Here is a 17,800-nt window from a genome sequence, read left to right on the forward strand (position 1 = left end):
CAAGACTGTCCACACGACAAAGTGGGTATTGTTATTATGTGTAAGTGATGAGATAAGTTTAAATCATAGATTTTATGTTTTTATTTGTTTAGAATCTAGATACATTATTTCAATTCATATTAGAGTCTTTAATAGGACCCATTTTCAGATTAGTCATTTGAATAAGTGAAAGTTTAGAATTTTTTGTTTAGATCAAAATGTAATGAAAGAACATGAAAATTGTTATAATGTGAATGTTTTGTGATGTAAAGTCGTGATTGTGTGCATGTAATCAGAAACTTCAAATTGGCGAAAGCAAGGATACAATGGGAGAAGTCTTCAAGAATCATCAAGCCATTCAGTAAGCCGCTTAATCATTGCTAGAAGCTCAAACAAATAATTCTTTGCATTTGGAACATTGCTACCAATAATGATATTATGACTAGCATGCTTTTATCTTTTATTTGTTTTGTCATCTGTAATTATTTTAGATAAACTCCAAAAAAAATTATATCCAAATCATAAACTTATAAAACCCATCTTATAAATTTTTTAGATGTTGTCTATTTCGAAGTATTAAGACCAAAGTGTATGATCTTTGGTTCACTCGTAGTCACAAGATTCAAGTTTTTAGCATATGTATGGGTTTGGGGGTCAAATCCTTTAAGGATCACCATAGGTTGTTATGTTTGTTTTCTCTAATTGCAAGGTTGTGATTGTGTGGAAGAATCTGCACCCTTAAGGATAATCATAGATGGTTCATCAATATTTTATTTGTAGCCTTCCTTTTTACCTTTAGACCTAATCATGTTTATGTTCTCACAAGTTGGCTCAATCATATTTAGTTGATCTTTGCACCCTATTTTTCTTCCTAGAACTTTCTTCTTGTTCATGCTTGGGTACCTGGGTTCATTGAAAACCTTATGATCAGTATTAGTCATGAGTCCATCCACCCCAACTTTCTTATCATCAATGAGATCTTGAATGAGGTATTTAAGTTTCATATAATTTGATGTAGAGTGCAACAATGGAAGCACAATCTTAAGACCCAACCCCAAAACCAACACTCAAGATGTTCAAAGGAATGAACAATTGGTTTGTTTCACTTCAACAAGTGTATACCTCTGCAAGGAGATGCTATGAGGGTTTTAAGACTCACCATACACAAGTATGACACAAAGAAATTTGACCCAAATCAAGCCTTTAAGGACAAGGTCCCTTAATTTGGGTAAAATAGGGATTTTATGGTTCTAGGCCTCACAAATTCCAACAAGGGCTAGACACTACTTAGTCACAACCCAACTAAGAAAAATCCACCACTGGTTGCAATCCCAACAACCCACAACACAAATTGCAAGGAAGGACCTAGAATCCTATTAGGTCTCCTATCCTTGATTTTTACCACTAACTTCAAAACTTCCCAAAAGACTTAAGGAAAAAATCACACTTTTAGATACCCTTTTTCAAGTTCTATCAAACCCCAAAGTTGCAAAGATTGACTCCACTCCAGCATATCATAACCCTGACTAAGCCCGCATGCCTAATTAGCTAGGTTAGGCTTGGGTTCAAAGCAAGAGGTTAGGAATGGGTGCATAGAACCAAAACTCCACTTCCAAGGTGTTCTACTAACTCAAATATGGACAATTTGTTTGATCAGCAAGTCCTTAAAGTCTCTCCATCTCTTTATCTAATCTGGTCTCCTTAAAACTAGTCAAATACATGATGATATTTGACCTAGGGCTTCCTCCCAAAATTCAATGCCTTCAATTCCTATTCCAAAACTGAAAAAATGAGTGGAGAAAAAACTCCACTAGTGGATCAGCATGTTAGGGCCATCTGAATACCAAAACCCTGAAATTGAGGATTTCTTAAACCAGCAAACTTATAAATTTGATTACTTTTGAAAGAAAAGGGATAAAAACTTCAAACCACTGCCAAAAGCCTTCATACACTTAGTATCAACTTTCATATTAGAAAGGTCATCATCCACCCCTTTTTCTTTCGTAATGAACTTGCAAAATGTCAAGAAATTGCAATGAAACAAGTATATTTTATTGATTTGAAAGCAAGTTTACAACTGGATCTTCTCTCTTTATTCATTTTCGAATGTCTCAAGCCTAAATAGGTTGTTTCCAACCATTCTACCCAACCATCAAATGGTTTGAGCCATTGGGACTCCTAAACCAAAACTTTGCTTAACAATTTGTAAAAGTTGTTGATAACTTTTAAGCAACTTTTGTCGTTATAGCAAGAAATGTTGCATTTAAACTTGATTAACACTTAAAAACCTTGTTAGGCTTCCAAACCCCTAAGACACACCTAGAAAAATATGAAATGACTAACATATCATCCATTAGGACCAAATGATGCCCAAGATTCATAAACACACCAAGGGGTCTTATGTCCTTAACAAAATGGATGGGTCATAGTGAGATCATGAGATCTATCCCCTAACCTTATTACAAACATATTGATGAATGAAAGTTAGGTGCTCTACACTATAATTTTTAGTCTCATGACCCTTATTCCTATCATAGATGCAATAGTGATTGTCATTCTAAAATTTAGGCTTAACCTTGGGTTCATAAGGTTTATAGTTATATGGTAGTGTAATGATCTTATTCGATATCAAAGTATTCAACACCAATTCAAGTGAGTCTCCTAAAGGTGTACAGGTGCACTTAGATTTGGAAACCCATGATGGTTTACCTCTACTAGAGTCATTAGATTTGTTTGATTCAATATTCAAGTAGAGAAGCATATTGTTTTGTAGTTTGAATGTCATTGGTCATTGGTCAAATTGATGTCATTGGTCAAGTTGATCACATTAAGCTCCTTCCTCATTTCTTCCATTTGTTTCATAACAACTTCTAAAGGTGAACGTTCCTCCTTTTGAATCAAGCTGTCAACATTGAGATTGTGTGAAAATATTACTTCTTGAGAGAATAAGTGCATGAAGCATTTATCTTTTTCTTGATCCAAGTTCAATTTCATGAGCTTTTGTTAATATTTATCTTGTTGAAATTGTAAGATCTCTTCCTTAGTGATTTCTAGATCTAGATCATTATCTTGTGAACTATGTCTAGTATGTTTTGACCTTTGGGGTGAAAGTGAACAATATCTAGAAACTTAATTGGTAAATCTTTGAGAAAATTGTCATGCTTCTTCCATATAGCCTTAGGTCACTTTCCTTGGTGAATCTTATATCTAATTGTAACTAGCATGAAAGAATATACAATAATTCAATAGGACAACTAGAATAGACTTGATTTTCAAACTAGGCTAGTAATATTTTCACATTTCCAAAGTGATAATGTAAAAAGAGAAAAAATGCATAAAATGTTGTTCTCTTGCATAAAATATTATCCTTTTGCATTTTTCTCCACATTTTTTCATAACATTAAAAAAATAAATTGAAGATTAGGATACCCATTTCGCTTCTCTATAACATATCAAAAGATGAGGTATGATTATTTTGGATCAAGTCTCTGTTGTTACACTATGGGCCACTTTTTAGGCATAAAAGCCCCTCCATTTACAAAGAAACTATATGAAATAATTATCCCCCAACCATAAAACTTGGTAAAGTATCTTAATATGATCCTAAAGTGAGTATTCTTCAATTGGATTGAACTCATCAACTCTCTATGTGTGTTTTTTATGAAACCCTCACCAAACAAGGCCAAAAACTAGGGTCTTCAAATCTCACCAAAAAATCACTTCCAAGACCTGTTAGTTGATCGTACACCATGTTTATGATGATTAATTTGACTATATTACATAAAACCATAGCCTCCTTTAGGCAAATCTCCCACTACTATACCTATGGCATCAAATTTAATGCATTTTCATGCACCCAAGCACTCCAAACTTGTCCAGTTCGATGATCATTGGTGTAGAGCACCAAGAAAAATAGATAGGTGTCATCTTAGTTGTGAATTAGGAACAAGGTTGCAAAATGATGTAATAAGATCCAAGATGTAAGGTCAATTGGACTCTAGGTGTCATTATAAGGTAGAGTGCCAAATTGAACGAAGGGGTCAAAAATGAGCAATATATGTGATTTTTCAAGGGAAAAAAAATTTATGTTTCTTAAAAGGTTATAAAGGTCCTTAGGGTCATTAAGTTAAGTTTTAGGCGTCTAGGAGTTAAAATGTCAAAAATTGTAAAAAATTGCAAAAGTTGTCAAAGCAAAATTGAAAAAATGCTAACAACTTTGCAGTAGTTTGGGAATTGGTGAAGGGCTGAGCACTTGGAAATAAGTTATTTTAGTATTGTTGAACCTTTTCTAAGCTATAGAAGTGGAATCAAGTGAAAAATGTAAAAATTACACTTTTTGTGCAAAGTTGCATTGTTGAAAGTTGTAAAAGTTGCTCAAATTTGCAACTTAGTGGAAAAAGGGTTGTGGGATAGAAATATCTATTTTGTTAGCTTTGAGTCGTTGGGTAAACCCTAGACCCAAGCTCGTCTCATCCTGTTGAGCACTTGAATGTTCTCGGGCACGCCGAATCAAAACTTCCCTAAGGGTTACTAAATGCCATAGGGCAGCGATCTTTGATGGGGCATATCTCAGAGCTTGTCTGAGGTATGGATTCGATTCTAGGTCTTATAGGACCGTGTTGCAGAGACTTACAATAACCTATCTCACTTTTTGGAGATCTTACTCTGTTTTGATTTTGTAATGCCATCTCGGGTGATGCTGAAACTCATAGTATTGGCCAATACAAAGTTGTCAACTGTCAAATCTCTCTCACCTTTCGTCGTGGGATTGAACTGTCTATTCTGTTAGCTCTAGGTGGCCAGGTAAACCCTAGCCCCAAGCTCATCCTGTCTTGTTGAGTGCTCGAACGTTCTCGGGAACATCGAACCAAAATGTTCCTAAGGGTCACTAAATGCCATAGGGCAGTGATCTTTGATGGGGCATATCTCGAAGCTTGTGTGAGGTATGGATGTGATTCAAATTTCTATAGGACTGTGTTGTGGAGACTTACAATAACCTCTCTCACTTTTTGGAGATCTTACTCTATTTTGATTTTGTGATGCCATCTCGGGTGATGCTTAAACTTGTAGTGTTGGCCAGTACAAAGTTGCCAACTGCCAAATCTCTCTCACCTTTCACCAGGGGATCGAATTGTCTATTTTGTTAGCTTCGGGTGGTCAAGTAAACCCTATCCCCAAGCTCGTCCTATCCCATTGAGCACTTGAACGTTCTCGGGTACGCCAAATCGAAACGTTCCTAATGGTCACTAAATGTCATAGGGCAGCAATCTTTGACAGGGCATATCTCGAAGCTCGTGCGAGTTATGAATGTAATTCCAATTCCTATAGGACCGTGTTGCAGAGACCTATAGTAACCTCTCTTTCTTTTTGGAGATCTTACTCCATTTTGATTTTGCGACGCCATCTCGGGTGATACTAAAACTTGTAGTGTTGGCCAGTACAAAGTTGTCGACTACCAAATCTCTCTCACCTTTCATTGTGGAATTGAACTATCTGTTATGTTAGCTCCGGGTGGCCGAGTAAACCCTAGCCCCAAGCTCATCCCGTCCTATTGAGTGCTCGAACATTCTCAGGCATGCTGAACCAAAACATCCCTAAGGGTCACTAAATGTCATAAGGAAATGATCTTTGAGAGGGCATATCTCGGAGCTCGTGCAAGGTATGGATGTGATTCTATTTGCTATAGAACCATGTTGCGGAGACCTACAATAACTTCTCTCACTTTTTAGAGATCTTACTTCATTTTGATTTTACAATGCCATCTCGGGTGATGTTGAAACTTGTAGTGTTGGTCAGTACAAAGTTGTCGACTGCCAAATCTCTCACCTTTCGTCACAAGATCAAACTATCTATTCTGTTAGCTCTGAGTGGCCGAATAAACCCTACCCCCAAGCTCGTCCCCTCCCATTGAGCGTTGGAATGTTCTCGGGCACGTTGAACCAAAACATCCCTAAGGGTCACTAAATGTCATAGGGCAGTGATCTTTGGTGGGGCATATCTTGGAGCTCGTGCGAGGTATGGATGTAATTCTAGTTCCTATAAGACCATGTTGTGGAGACCTATAATAACCTCTCTCTCTTTTTGGATATCTTACTCCATTTTGATTTTGCGATGCCATCTCAAGCGATGGTGAAACTTATAGTGTCGGCCAATACAAAGTTGCCAATGGCCAAATCTCTCTCACCTTTCGTTATGAGATCGAACTATCTATTTTGTTAGCTCCGGGTGGCCGGGTAAACCCTATCCCCAAGCTCATTCCATCCTGTTGAGCTCTTGAATGTTCTTAGGCACGCCGAACCGAAACATCCCTAAGGGTCACTAAATGTCATAGAGCAGTGATCTTTGATGGGGCATATCTCGAAGCTCGTGCGAGGTATGGATCTGATTCCAATTCCTATAGGATCATGTTGTAGAGACCTACAATAACCTCTCACTTTTTGTAGATTTTACTATGTTTTGATTTTGCGATGCCATCTCAAGTAATGCTAAAACTTGTAGTGTTGACTAGTACAAAGTTGTCAACTGCCAAATCTCTCTCACCTTTCATCATGGGATTGAACTGTCTGTTATATTAGCTCCAGGTGCCCAAGTAAATCTTATCCCCAAGCTTGTCTCATCCCGTTGAGTGCTCAAACGTTCTCAGGCATGCCGAACCAAAACGTCCCTAAGGGTCACTAAATGTCATAGGGAAGCAATCTTTGACGGGGCATATCTCGGAGCTCGTGCGAGGTATGAATTCAATTTTAGTTCCTATAGGATCATGTTGTGCAGACAACCAATAACCTCTCTCTCTTTTTGGAGATATTACTCTGTTTTGATTTTGCGATATCATCTCGGATGATGCTTAAACTTGTAATGTTGACCAGTACAAAGTTGTCAACTGTGAAATCTCTCTCACCTTTCATCATGGGATCGAATTGTCTGTTCCATTAGCTCCAGTGGCTAGGTAAACACTAGCCCCAACCTCGTCCCATCTTTTTGAGGGCTCGAACGTTCTCAGGCATGCTGAACTAAAATGTGCCTAAGAAAGATAATGACACATTAAGGGGCTTACAAGAGTTCATAAGTTTCTATTTATCTCCCCCACATTGAAAAACTCATGGAGAAAACATGGTGTGGTGTATAGAAGGAGAAGATTCTAAAGGGCTCATAACTTTTCCTCCTCATCATAACTCACGATCTTAAGGGTTTATTAGAGGTAGGCTTAATATGGCACATTTCTAATGTGCCATAGGTTTATAAGATTGTGTCAAAACTATCAAAGGAATGATAGGGATCACTATTTTTCATCATTATGAGGGTTTCTCAAGGATCTTATCTAATGTAATGTCATATTTGTGAATAGCAAAGAATACATTCACTACCTCTTGCATTATCATTCAAAAATACCAATCACATTAACACGCTCCTAAATGATAGATTTGTAAACTGTGATGTTTTTTAGTTCATTGTCTTATATTGAATAATGGTTTGGATCCTTTAAAGAAGTGTACTTTTGATAGTTGTGGGTACATGTGACCCTCACCAATGTATGATAGTTTCATGATAGGCAATAAAAAAGAAGTCAAAGTAAATAGATATATAAAGTATGAAAGTATATTTTAGAATGACAATAAGTGAATAGAATCTACACAATGCATTGAGGATAGTTTTCCAAAGAGAGAGCCAAGAAACTCATATGATATATGCAATAGAGAGTAGATAATGGTAAATAAATATCAAAGTAGAGAACATTTTTTGAATATGATAGGGAATGACTATGGAAAGTGTTACATTCCAAGTAATGATTGGTTGGGATGTACGTCATAAACTAAGGGAGATGATATTCATGAAGAGTTTTAGATAAAAGGCTACTATAATTGTCAAAACAATGTTAATGATAATCAATGCATAAGGTAAAAGCATTATGAAGGAATGAGATCAAAGGAAAATATTCAAGGCAACAATAGTGAGTGTGATGAACAACTTTTTAATCATTTGTAGTAGTCTAACTATCAACATCTCTAGAAAAAATCTTAAATCTTTATCAAAATGCTAATTTCCATGAAAACAATGACATGGTATTAAACTTAATATTCATGTTAAAGTGGAATTGTTTCCTATGTAGATGGAATAAGTAAAAGAATGTCAAGTGGCAAAGTATGATCATGAAAATCTTTAAAATCATTCTGAATTTTCTTCCAACTAAGCACAACATAGTGCTCAATCCAAACAAGTGAAAAAGTGCATGTGAGAAGCCTATGTAGTAGTTATGTGCAAATGGAATAGAGGTGTCCAATTGAGATCAATGATTGATTAAAGTATAATGAAAAACCTCTTAAAAGCTAGTTTACTACTATATCACATTGATTATAGTCATATGGTAAAAAGCAAGGAGAACCTTTATGGTAGAGGTATATAAGAACTAATTTAATGGATCATATGATAGCGAATTTAACAAAAATAATAGTGAGACAACAATCTTAATAAATCTAGTAATCATGTGTAATAGAATAGAAGACATTTAGTACTATTTACAGTAGGAGTAATAAATTAAAATGTTTCAAGGATCTTTTAACAAAACACCTAGTTCTATATGTGCAAGATGGCTCACAATCAAATACTACAATGAGTTGTAAAGTTGTGAGTTAATTCATAAAGAGATAACCACGTAGGAACAATCACAGTTCTAAAGCTATGAAGAGGAGCTCCTACTGCCATTTAGGTGGTGGTAGGTTGGTAGTTTGAGGAAACCTATTATCTACTCCTATTTTTTCAATGTTGAACTCTATTAGAATAAATTTACAAGTTTCACCTAGCACGAACTGAGAATTCAACAAAGGCTTTCAAATATTTTTGCATACATGTTAGTGCGCTAGTGATATATGGTGATTTTGAGGCTACATTATATCAATATATTATTATATTGTTATGACGAATGGTGATCTAATGAATAAGAACCTAACAAATCTAGAGGTCCAAAGATGTGCAATTGTCATAACATTAAGGATAAGACATTGAAATAGTGAGGTTTTCCCTTTGGAGAATGTGAGAGTTATAGCATTATGGCAATAGTAGTGCTAAAGAAGATGACAATAGGCACTCCGAAATTCACGGCCTAAATGAGCAAATGGATTCCAAAAGATGTTAAAACAATGAAGTTCATGGTTGTCTTATTGGTGATGTGAAAGATGATTTGTATAGTTGACAAAGTGTCAAATTCAAGAAGTTAAAGAACAAAAAGGTTTAGGAAAGTAGTTTGTCACAAATGAACATGGGACATACATCCCATTATCTTAAAGCACTGGCATAATACACTTTTAAGGATATTAATGCCATGAAAGTGGAGCCTTAAGCCAGGAGACATGGACTGAATGAGGTCAAGTAATAGATATATGAAAGTTCTCTGTAATAGCTAAAAAAATTAGATACTTTTAGCCTCTATATTCAACATGCATTAGTTATAGTTTGTGATCAAGTTTTGAAAGGTTTTGTAAATTTCTTCAAAGATACATGTCTACTGCTAGTTTTGGAGTTGTTTATCATGAAAGGGTTGCAAGTCTTGTCTCCACCGTGGAAATTCTGTGGTCTTCTAGATTTCAAGGCTACAAACCCTAATGTATCATATTATGCAAGCAAGGGCCCTAAAAGTGAGTGCAAAGAATTCTTTGACCAAGCCATAGGTGAGCTAGGCAATGCCCGGCTAGGGACTATCAACAAAGAAAGAGCTCTTGAGAGAAAAGCTTGAAGAATGATGACTTTCCCTTCTGAGGGATTGAAGAGGGGTATGAGGAGGTTCTAACTTGTGGAGGAGGAGTCTTGATGAAGTGTGGAAGGTGTCTTAAAAGTGGGGACAGCAGGCAACCATGAAAACCCTACCAAACCCTCAATTTTGCTATTTTTGTTGTGCGGCCTGTACACACCATGAGACTCTAAAAATCCTTAAGCATGGGTCCTATGTATCAATTGTTCTTAAGGCTAGAGGTGTTGAAACTCTAAGACAAAGGAGCTATTGGCCCTAGAAATCCGGGTGGAGGCCTAATTAGGGGCTCTCCTTGTAGCCCTTTTGTAAAGAAATCTTGAAATCGAGTACAAACCCATTGTTGTTATCCATTCAAGCATAGTACAAGTGTTCCAATAACACCTTAGGACATCATGGAAACCTTGGTTGGACTAGGGATTGCTATGGTACCCTAGTAGACCTATAAAACCTTTAGAGGGATATTGTTCCTAGAAGAGTAAGGGAGTGATGCTGCAAGTTTGGATCAGTTAACTTGGTGAGGAGGTTGGGCAAGGTCAAGGGATGTTCTAAGTAGCAAGAGATCCTATAGACCACATAGGTCTATAGAAAACACCAAGATCCACATATAATATAGAAGGTTGCACGGGGACAAGGGTACTTGGGGTACTTAGGGTATGGGTATGGGTACGAGTATAGGTAGAAGTACAACTATTTTTTATAATAGGGGATGACGGTACTTGGGTATGTCAAACTTTATTTTGAATTATACTTTTATATTTATAGAAAACCTAAATTTATGAGTCATGAATGATTTTTCAAATCAAGAACAGTGATAAAATTTGCAAATGTAATGTATTGTTTTCAGTTTTAGATTTGTTATATGTTTGTAATAATAATTTATGATAAATGGTTAGATGCATAACATAGAAGGCAGGCTTTAAACATGAACAAGAAGATTATAAATCATATGACAATGACATATTGCAAATGATAAATTTTTGGCTTTAACACTAATAAATTTTATTGTTGATCAATATTGTATCAAAAATTCAAACTAATTAGGTATTGAATTAAGCTTGATAAACAAATAACAGAGAAGGAAAACTTTAAACATGAACAAGATCATAAATCATATGACGATGACATATTGGAAATGATAAACTTATGCTTAAACAGTGATAAAGTTTATTGTTTATCAATATTCTATCAAAGTTTTGAACTGATTAGGTATTGAATTAAGCTTGATAAGCAACGAGCTGATACACAAACAAAAAATCGAAAAAAATAATTTGAAATCTCAATCAAGGTCCTTAGATATGACGCTCTCCACCGAGTACCCGATACTTGGGATATGTGTACCCGGTACTTGGGTACGTGGGTACGAGTACCAGGGGTGTAGGTAAAAGTACCCATGCAACCTCATAATATATTATGATAACCAATAATGTCATACATGAACGAACATATAATATATTATGATAACCAATAATGTAATACATGAACGAACATATAATATATTATATTAACCAATAATGTCATACATGAAAGAACATATAATATATTATGATAACCAATAATGTCATACATGAACACACATATAATATAAAATGATAACCAATAATGTCATACATTAACAAACACATAATATATTATGATAACCAATAATGTCGTACATGAACAAACATATCATATATTAACCAATAATGTCATACATCAAATATAAAATATTATATATACATCAAATGCATATCGAATATGTCCACTGACATAAAATCCAATATATATATGTCCGTTGATGCCTATACATGTATGTCTATCAACTATATCTTCTCCTTCCCACGAGGGGAAGGAAATAAATCTCTAGAGGTCTTCGGTCGTTGTGTGGAGGGAGCTGATGGCGATGATGGGGTCTTTCTCACACGATCGCTCGTCCTCTTGTTGAGGCTCTTCTCTAACTCAAGTTGATACAAACAAAGTAGATATGAATCAATAATTATTATACATTGAAATCAAATATATGTACACACAAAATTAATTATTTTCTTACCACCATCAAATAGTCGCTTTGCAAATCCACCTCGAAGGCTCATGGATGATTGGGTGTAACAAGACCCTACAACAATTCAATCAATATAATCGCTTATAAATAACATTAGAAATTTCGATACTAACTATTATAAACAACTAAAACCAAGAAAAATTCTTTCATACCTCAGTCAATGGCTGTGAACTAGCCATAGTTGCAGCCACTCCAAGATCGACGGACTGCCGAAGATGAGGAGTCTCAGAAGTCAAGAGTTGCATGTCATACAATACACGTTACATGTAACATGAAACATGAAACAAATATAATCAAATGAATTAAATTAACGTGAAATAAATGTACCTCTACGAAGCTCGTATCACATCTAGGCTCGGAGTCCGTAGTGAATGTCGATGGTCCTGTAGACAATAGATGCACATGCATAATTTTTTTTGGCAATCCTTCATATGATTACTTAATAAATATGTGTATTAATTTAAATGATTAAATCGATACATACCACTGGACTCATCGACGGGGCGAAAAATGGGGTCATCACTACTAGGGTTGCCAACACTCTGACCCTAAATTTTGAACAATGTCAATACATGCTAATTAATTAGTCATTCACTATACGTATGAAATGTGATCAAATTAGTTTATTATAATTGTAATTTACCTATGTGTCAATGCCAAATGTCTCATTTAGGAACTAATCAATGATGAGCCCATCATCTGCACCATCTCCAACATGACTGCCAAATGTGCATAAGGATCTACATGATGTGCACATTTGATCGTGACACGCAGAAGGCTCCTCCTCAACTAATAGACTCGTGCAATGAATGAGTGTCTGCGTCAAAGCATTAATAGTCCCTAGAGTGTTGGCATCTACATGTTCCTTCACAATTGAAGGAATAGTCACATGCTCACCCTGTGGGTTGACCACAAGTGCCCTAACTACATTAGTGTCACGACATGCCTCCGGCCTCTCAAATGATGACCCCCCACCTCTACCCTGAGATTCTAATATATCAAAATTATTGGGGATCTCCCCAAGGACAAACTCACAATACAATTTCCTTAAGAAATACATTGGGACCTTGTGATTATTGCAGGGAGTGGCATCAAAAACCATCCACCATCTATCTAAAAAATTATTTCTAATACCATCGTGTATGCACCAATGGATGGGGAACCATTTAGTTGACTCTCTAACAGTATTTTGTTCACCAAGCTTTCTAAACAATGCACAAATACTACCTCTTGGTATTTCTTTTTTTTTTTACATCTTCATATGATAATTTGTTTGCATAATATCTTTTTTGTTCTTCCCTCTTAGCCCGCCAAATATCTAACTAAACACTAATAGAAACTATGTGGGTCTTAATAGACTTGAGGGAGGACGCCAATTGAGCTCTCATTGGATTGGTTTGTCCACAAGCTTTCAACCTACCAATGAGTGCTTCTAATTCATTTTTGTCTCTTTCTATTTCATTTATTATGTTTTTTTGTGTGCCAAGAGGAGGTCTTCCAATTGGTGCAGGCTGCGGAATTTGTTGTTCTTGTTATGGAGGGTTTTGATTCTCATCTTGTTGAGGGTTTTGGTTTGGATCTTGTTGAGGGTTTTGGTTTTGATCTTCTTGGGGATTTGTCAGTTCATTATTCACATTTCCTGATAAGAAATCAAGTGAAATCTAAATAAATAAAACAAATTGAAAAAAAATTGAAAAAAAAAACCTACAAAATAATACAAAGAACATATAAAACAATGTAAAAATAAGGTTAGACAACATATTGTGTGCTCATGATCTCGAACTTTGACGGCGAGGAGGCATATTGACAAGGCGAGTGGCGAAAACCTTCAATTTTCTCAATTCGCGTACGCACTATGAAGAGGGGAAGTTGGAAAGTGAAGAAAAAATGAATGAGTTGCGGGTTTGCAACCCATTTATAATAATTTGGGTTTTTTAAAAGCATAGTGCGTACGCGCTATTGAAAGATAGAAAAAAAAAAGGTGTCACCTTTTTGGCACCACAACTTGGTGCACTTACCCATAACAAAAAGTTGAGCATAGCAGAACACGAACCTAAGAAAAAGAAGAGGTGAAAAGGTTGGCAAGTGTCACCCTTGTTATCCTTGTCATCCAACTCAAAACATTGTGAGCATGATGCATAAATAGAAACATAAAACTCACTTGATGAAGTGATTGAGGAAATGAAGACGAGACTTAAGGATATGAGCCTTCCAAAACTCAAACAATATTCAAGGCTAGTAGAAAAGCATGAAAAATTAAAGTAACAAATAAGAGAATAATTGCCCAAAACACTTGTCAAGGTCAGAAGCATTATTGTAGATCTAGCTTCAAAGGTCACCTATGATCTTGAAACTGATCTAATCAGACAACTCACCCATATAGTTGAAAACATTGAAGAACAACTGAAAGGCATTGACACAGTAGCAGAAAATAAAGTCAAATCAAAGAGAATTAGATAGCTCATCAACCTTGTCAAGCTTGGAAAGGTGACATTGGAGGAGGAAAAAGATGAGAAGATTGAAGAACTAAAGGCCATTAAACCAATCCTACAAAAGGTGTTCGATCCAAGTTCATTTATGCATGATGTAGAGAAGACAATACAGGAGCTTCAACTGGCACAAAATTTGTTTAACACAGTGACAGAATCAGCAATAGAATATACAATGAAGACTCAAGAAACCATTCACCTGATTCACAAAGTAAATACTAAACATGACAAGTGGACTCTAAAGCTCTTGTAACTTCAAAGTATTTTGTCACCCTTGACAAACATCATTCAAGGACACGTTAAAGGTGTAGAGGAACTCATAGCCAAGCCACTGGTTAGTACATTGGATGGCAACGGCGAACCCATGGCTAATATTTTAAGTGGACTATTGCTCTCACTAACCTGAAGGCATCATGGACCACATAACTTGCAAATGCATAGATTCAATAAAGATATATTTGATAAACTATGACCCTTTGTCATTGAGTGACAAAAAGGGGAAGAAGGTGTTGAAAAGGAAAGAAGATAAGGAGAACAATGAGGGAGAAGCCATAAAGGGGATGCAGCAATTGAAAAGAAGAGCAAATGTTGCTCATATGCTAAGACATAGAAGCATTGTTGGGAAAAGGTAGTGACATAAAAAGGGAGTGAAGGGTGTCAAGTAAGAAAAGATGATAAGTAAAAAATAAGAGGAGATAGTATCAAAAATAAGAGAAGAAGAATGGGGGAGAAATTGATAGACAATAGTTCAGAGAAAAGGGGAGTAGCAGTTAAGAATAGGTATAGGTAGACCACTTTGAGGGGGAGTCTCACAAATCTTGACTGAGTCCAAATGTTGCAAAGAATGATCAGAGTTACATCAAAGGTTTTTCCATCAATGTCGAAGGGGGAGATTGTTGGACTTATCACTCAACTTGGTAAAATGACTAAGGGAAAGGTGATGGCTAATACTTAGCATTACAAAGTTCTAAGCGTTATTAGTGATTGGAAACCAATAAAGGAAGATGCATAAGGGTTCAAATATAAACCACCACTGATAGGACCTCTCACCTATCAGAATAGGGGATGTGACTATGAGGATTCACAACAAGTAAAAGAGCCTTAGTAAACAGTTTGTCATGGATTGAGCATTAAGGTCACCAATGATGTGACATGATTAAAGGACAATTAGGAAGAGAGATGTAAAGTGGTTGAAGGATGCAAAGATAGAAGCTAGGTACAGGCTTGTGAAAAGGCAAGTAGGCCTATGAAGTTAGGCACCTACTCAAAAGTGTCGCAGGTGTTATGTGACTAGCTCGTGTACACAATTCAAATTTCACTATGAGAAAGATTTTTTAAGTTAGTTTTGGCACCCAAGATTAAGGATGTGAAAAGGAATTTTTTCACATTATTTTTGTTTATTGTTGTTGAAGTGTTTTTTTACGTTGTTGCAATTTGTAGAGAAGAAAAGAAGAGATCACAACAACAAGAACAACAAACAACCTTTCAACCATAGTGAGTGAAAAGCGAACCATTTCAGTTCATAAGGTAGGCCAAGGAAAGGAAGATGATCAAAGAATTGTCAAGGATTTATCAAGGAGATCTACATGGAAAGATTGTGTCATTCTTAGGACATCCATTTAGATTGCTTTCTTACCATTACATCTATTTGCAGGCTCTTAATCGAGTAAGCTTTTGTGCACACTCTCACAAGGTACCTCCTAGGAGTGTTTGTATATCCTCTTACAAGGTAGCTTTAACAAGATTTTGTAATCTTCACAAGTTATAAGCATTCCTAGCAGAATGTGTTCTCTAAAGAAATAGTTGTAGCCTCTAACAAGGAAAACTTTATATGCATTAAAAAGCTAGTGGGTATATTACTCTGAATGTGGTTCCCACCCTTGCGTTGAGTGTCTCCACGTACAAAACTCATGTGTTATTGATGAGTACATTTGTTTTGTGAATTTACATGGTTTTACAATGTTTCTTTCATTGTTTTACTACTGCTTCGATCACTAGTGTTAAAAACTTAACTAATTTGGAGTCATCTTACATGGTTCTTACTCCTAATCAATTTCAAGTTAAACTTGGCCTTCCTTGGCTTACCTCCATTAAATTTGTGGTTTTTCCTATTTAAATACATGCATTAATGATGGAGAGATTATGACCGTTAACCATAGTCTTTATCAACTTTCATACCTCGAGACTCAGTTGACCTTGATTTCTTTTGGCCTTCCATACCTCAACCAACTCAAACCCTTCCTAACTACCTCTTTCAATCACACCAATCCTACAAGATTATACGGATTTGTGAACTTAGAAAACCTAAGAATGATCCTAGAGGTGAACTTCTTCCTACACCACCTATACCTCCTTTATAAGATTATGCTCCACCTCATATCTCTTATATGCATCCTCTTCCTTGACATCTCTCTACCTAGTGTGATTCATTTTGTTCTTCCTCCTAAAGAAGAAAAGGTCATGGTGTTGATTGATCCTATCCTAACCCAAATTTCTAACAAGACTAAATGTAACCATCATGCTCATGGTTACTGTCATAACCTAATACATTTCCCCATACTTTGCTTCCCTTTGACGAACCTATGTTTGAGCCAGTGGGGGAAATAAATTTAAACTTGACAAAGTTATTCAAATCTTAGATTCTATTACAATTAACCTTGATGATGATGATGATATTCTTCATGATGATGTTTATGGTACTAACAATGATATTCATGCAAATGAATTAAATGACATGTATAAGACAATTGATATTGATCACAATTTACCAATTATATTTTTGGAACATTTATCTATCGCTCCTAGTAATGAGTGTAGTGACCTATCTTCATAGTGTGGTCCTTGTTTATTATTGGCTATTGTTCGATCTATCATGCTTGGTGTTTCTCCTTTTGCAAGTTTCCCACCTTCCCTAAACACTATGGATTGAAATAGGGGGTAGGCAATACACTTGATTAGCTCCTCTTATATGGTGGATTCTATGTGGTTTCTTGTCATAATGTGCTTTCGCCATGATGTGTCGCATGTTATTTTATTTGTTTAGATTTGTTTAAACAACCCTTGTTGCTATTTTGGTGCAAGGTAATAAAGAAGCTTACATGTCCTAAACGTTTTGGTATTTGTATCTCTCTTCCTCTATATGTTTCTACATATTATGATGTGCATGTATCATTATTCATAAATGTGTCTTTGTGTTGTCTACTTGGGATGATGTGAAATGGTAGGCTTTTTTTTTGTTCTCTTTGATGTAGACCCAAAAGGACTTTTCTTCGTAACTCTTACATGAATTTCTTCCATTTTGTTGTAGGTATCCTTCCTTTGGGGAATAATGGCATTTCATTCTAACATAATATTTCACGTATTACTATATGATCATAGAAACCCCAAAGTTGGTAGATCTTTTCCATGCTCTCTTTTGTTATGTGCTCATTTCCTTTTATGTGTCCTTTCTTTACGGTATTTCATAGTAGAAACATTTCTGATGGATGTCAATGTGCTCTATTTAATCCATTTATCCCATTAAGGTGTTTGCAATAGTTGTAACATAGGAGC

The 17,800-nt window shown here is 35.8% G+C and overlaps 1 long non-coding RNA gene across 1 annotated transcript; it reads right to left on the reverse strand.

The window, feature by feature from the left end:
• Nucleotides 1-11,326: 11,326 nt before the first annotated feature.
• Nucleotides 11,327-16,277, reverse strand: LOC149552546 (uncharacterized). Its single transcript, XR_016353362.1, has 4 exons — nt 12,244-16,277; nt 11,912-12,142; nt 11,748-11,813; nt 11,327-11,651 (listed from the first exon to the last, which is right to left on the reverse strand). It is a non-coding gene; the product is annotated as an uncharacterized LOC149552546 (long non-coding RNA).
• Between the last annotated feature and the right edge of the window lie 1,523 nt (nt 16,278-17,800).

This window comes from Cupressus sempervirens, chromosome 6 (assembly GCF_028749045.1).
Source record: "Cupressus sempervirens isolate cs-2001-9-10 chromosome 6, ASM2874904v1, whole genome shotgun sequence".
In the NCBI taxonomy this organism is placed as follows: Eukaryota; Viridiplantae; Streptophyta; class Pinopsida; order Cupressales; family Cupressaceae; genus Cupressus; species Cupressus sempervirens.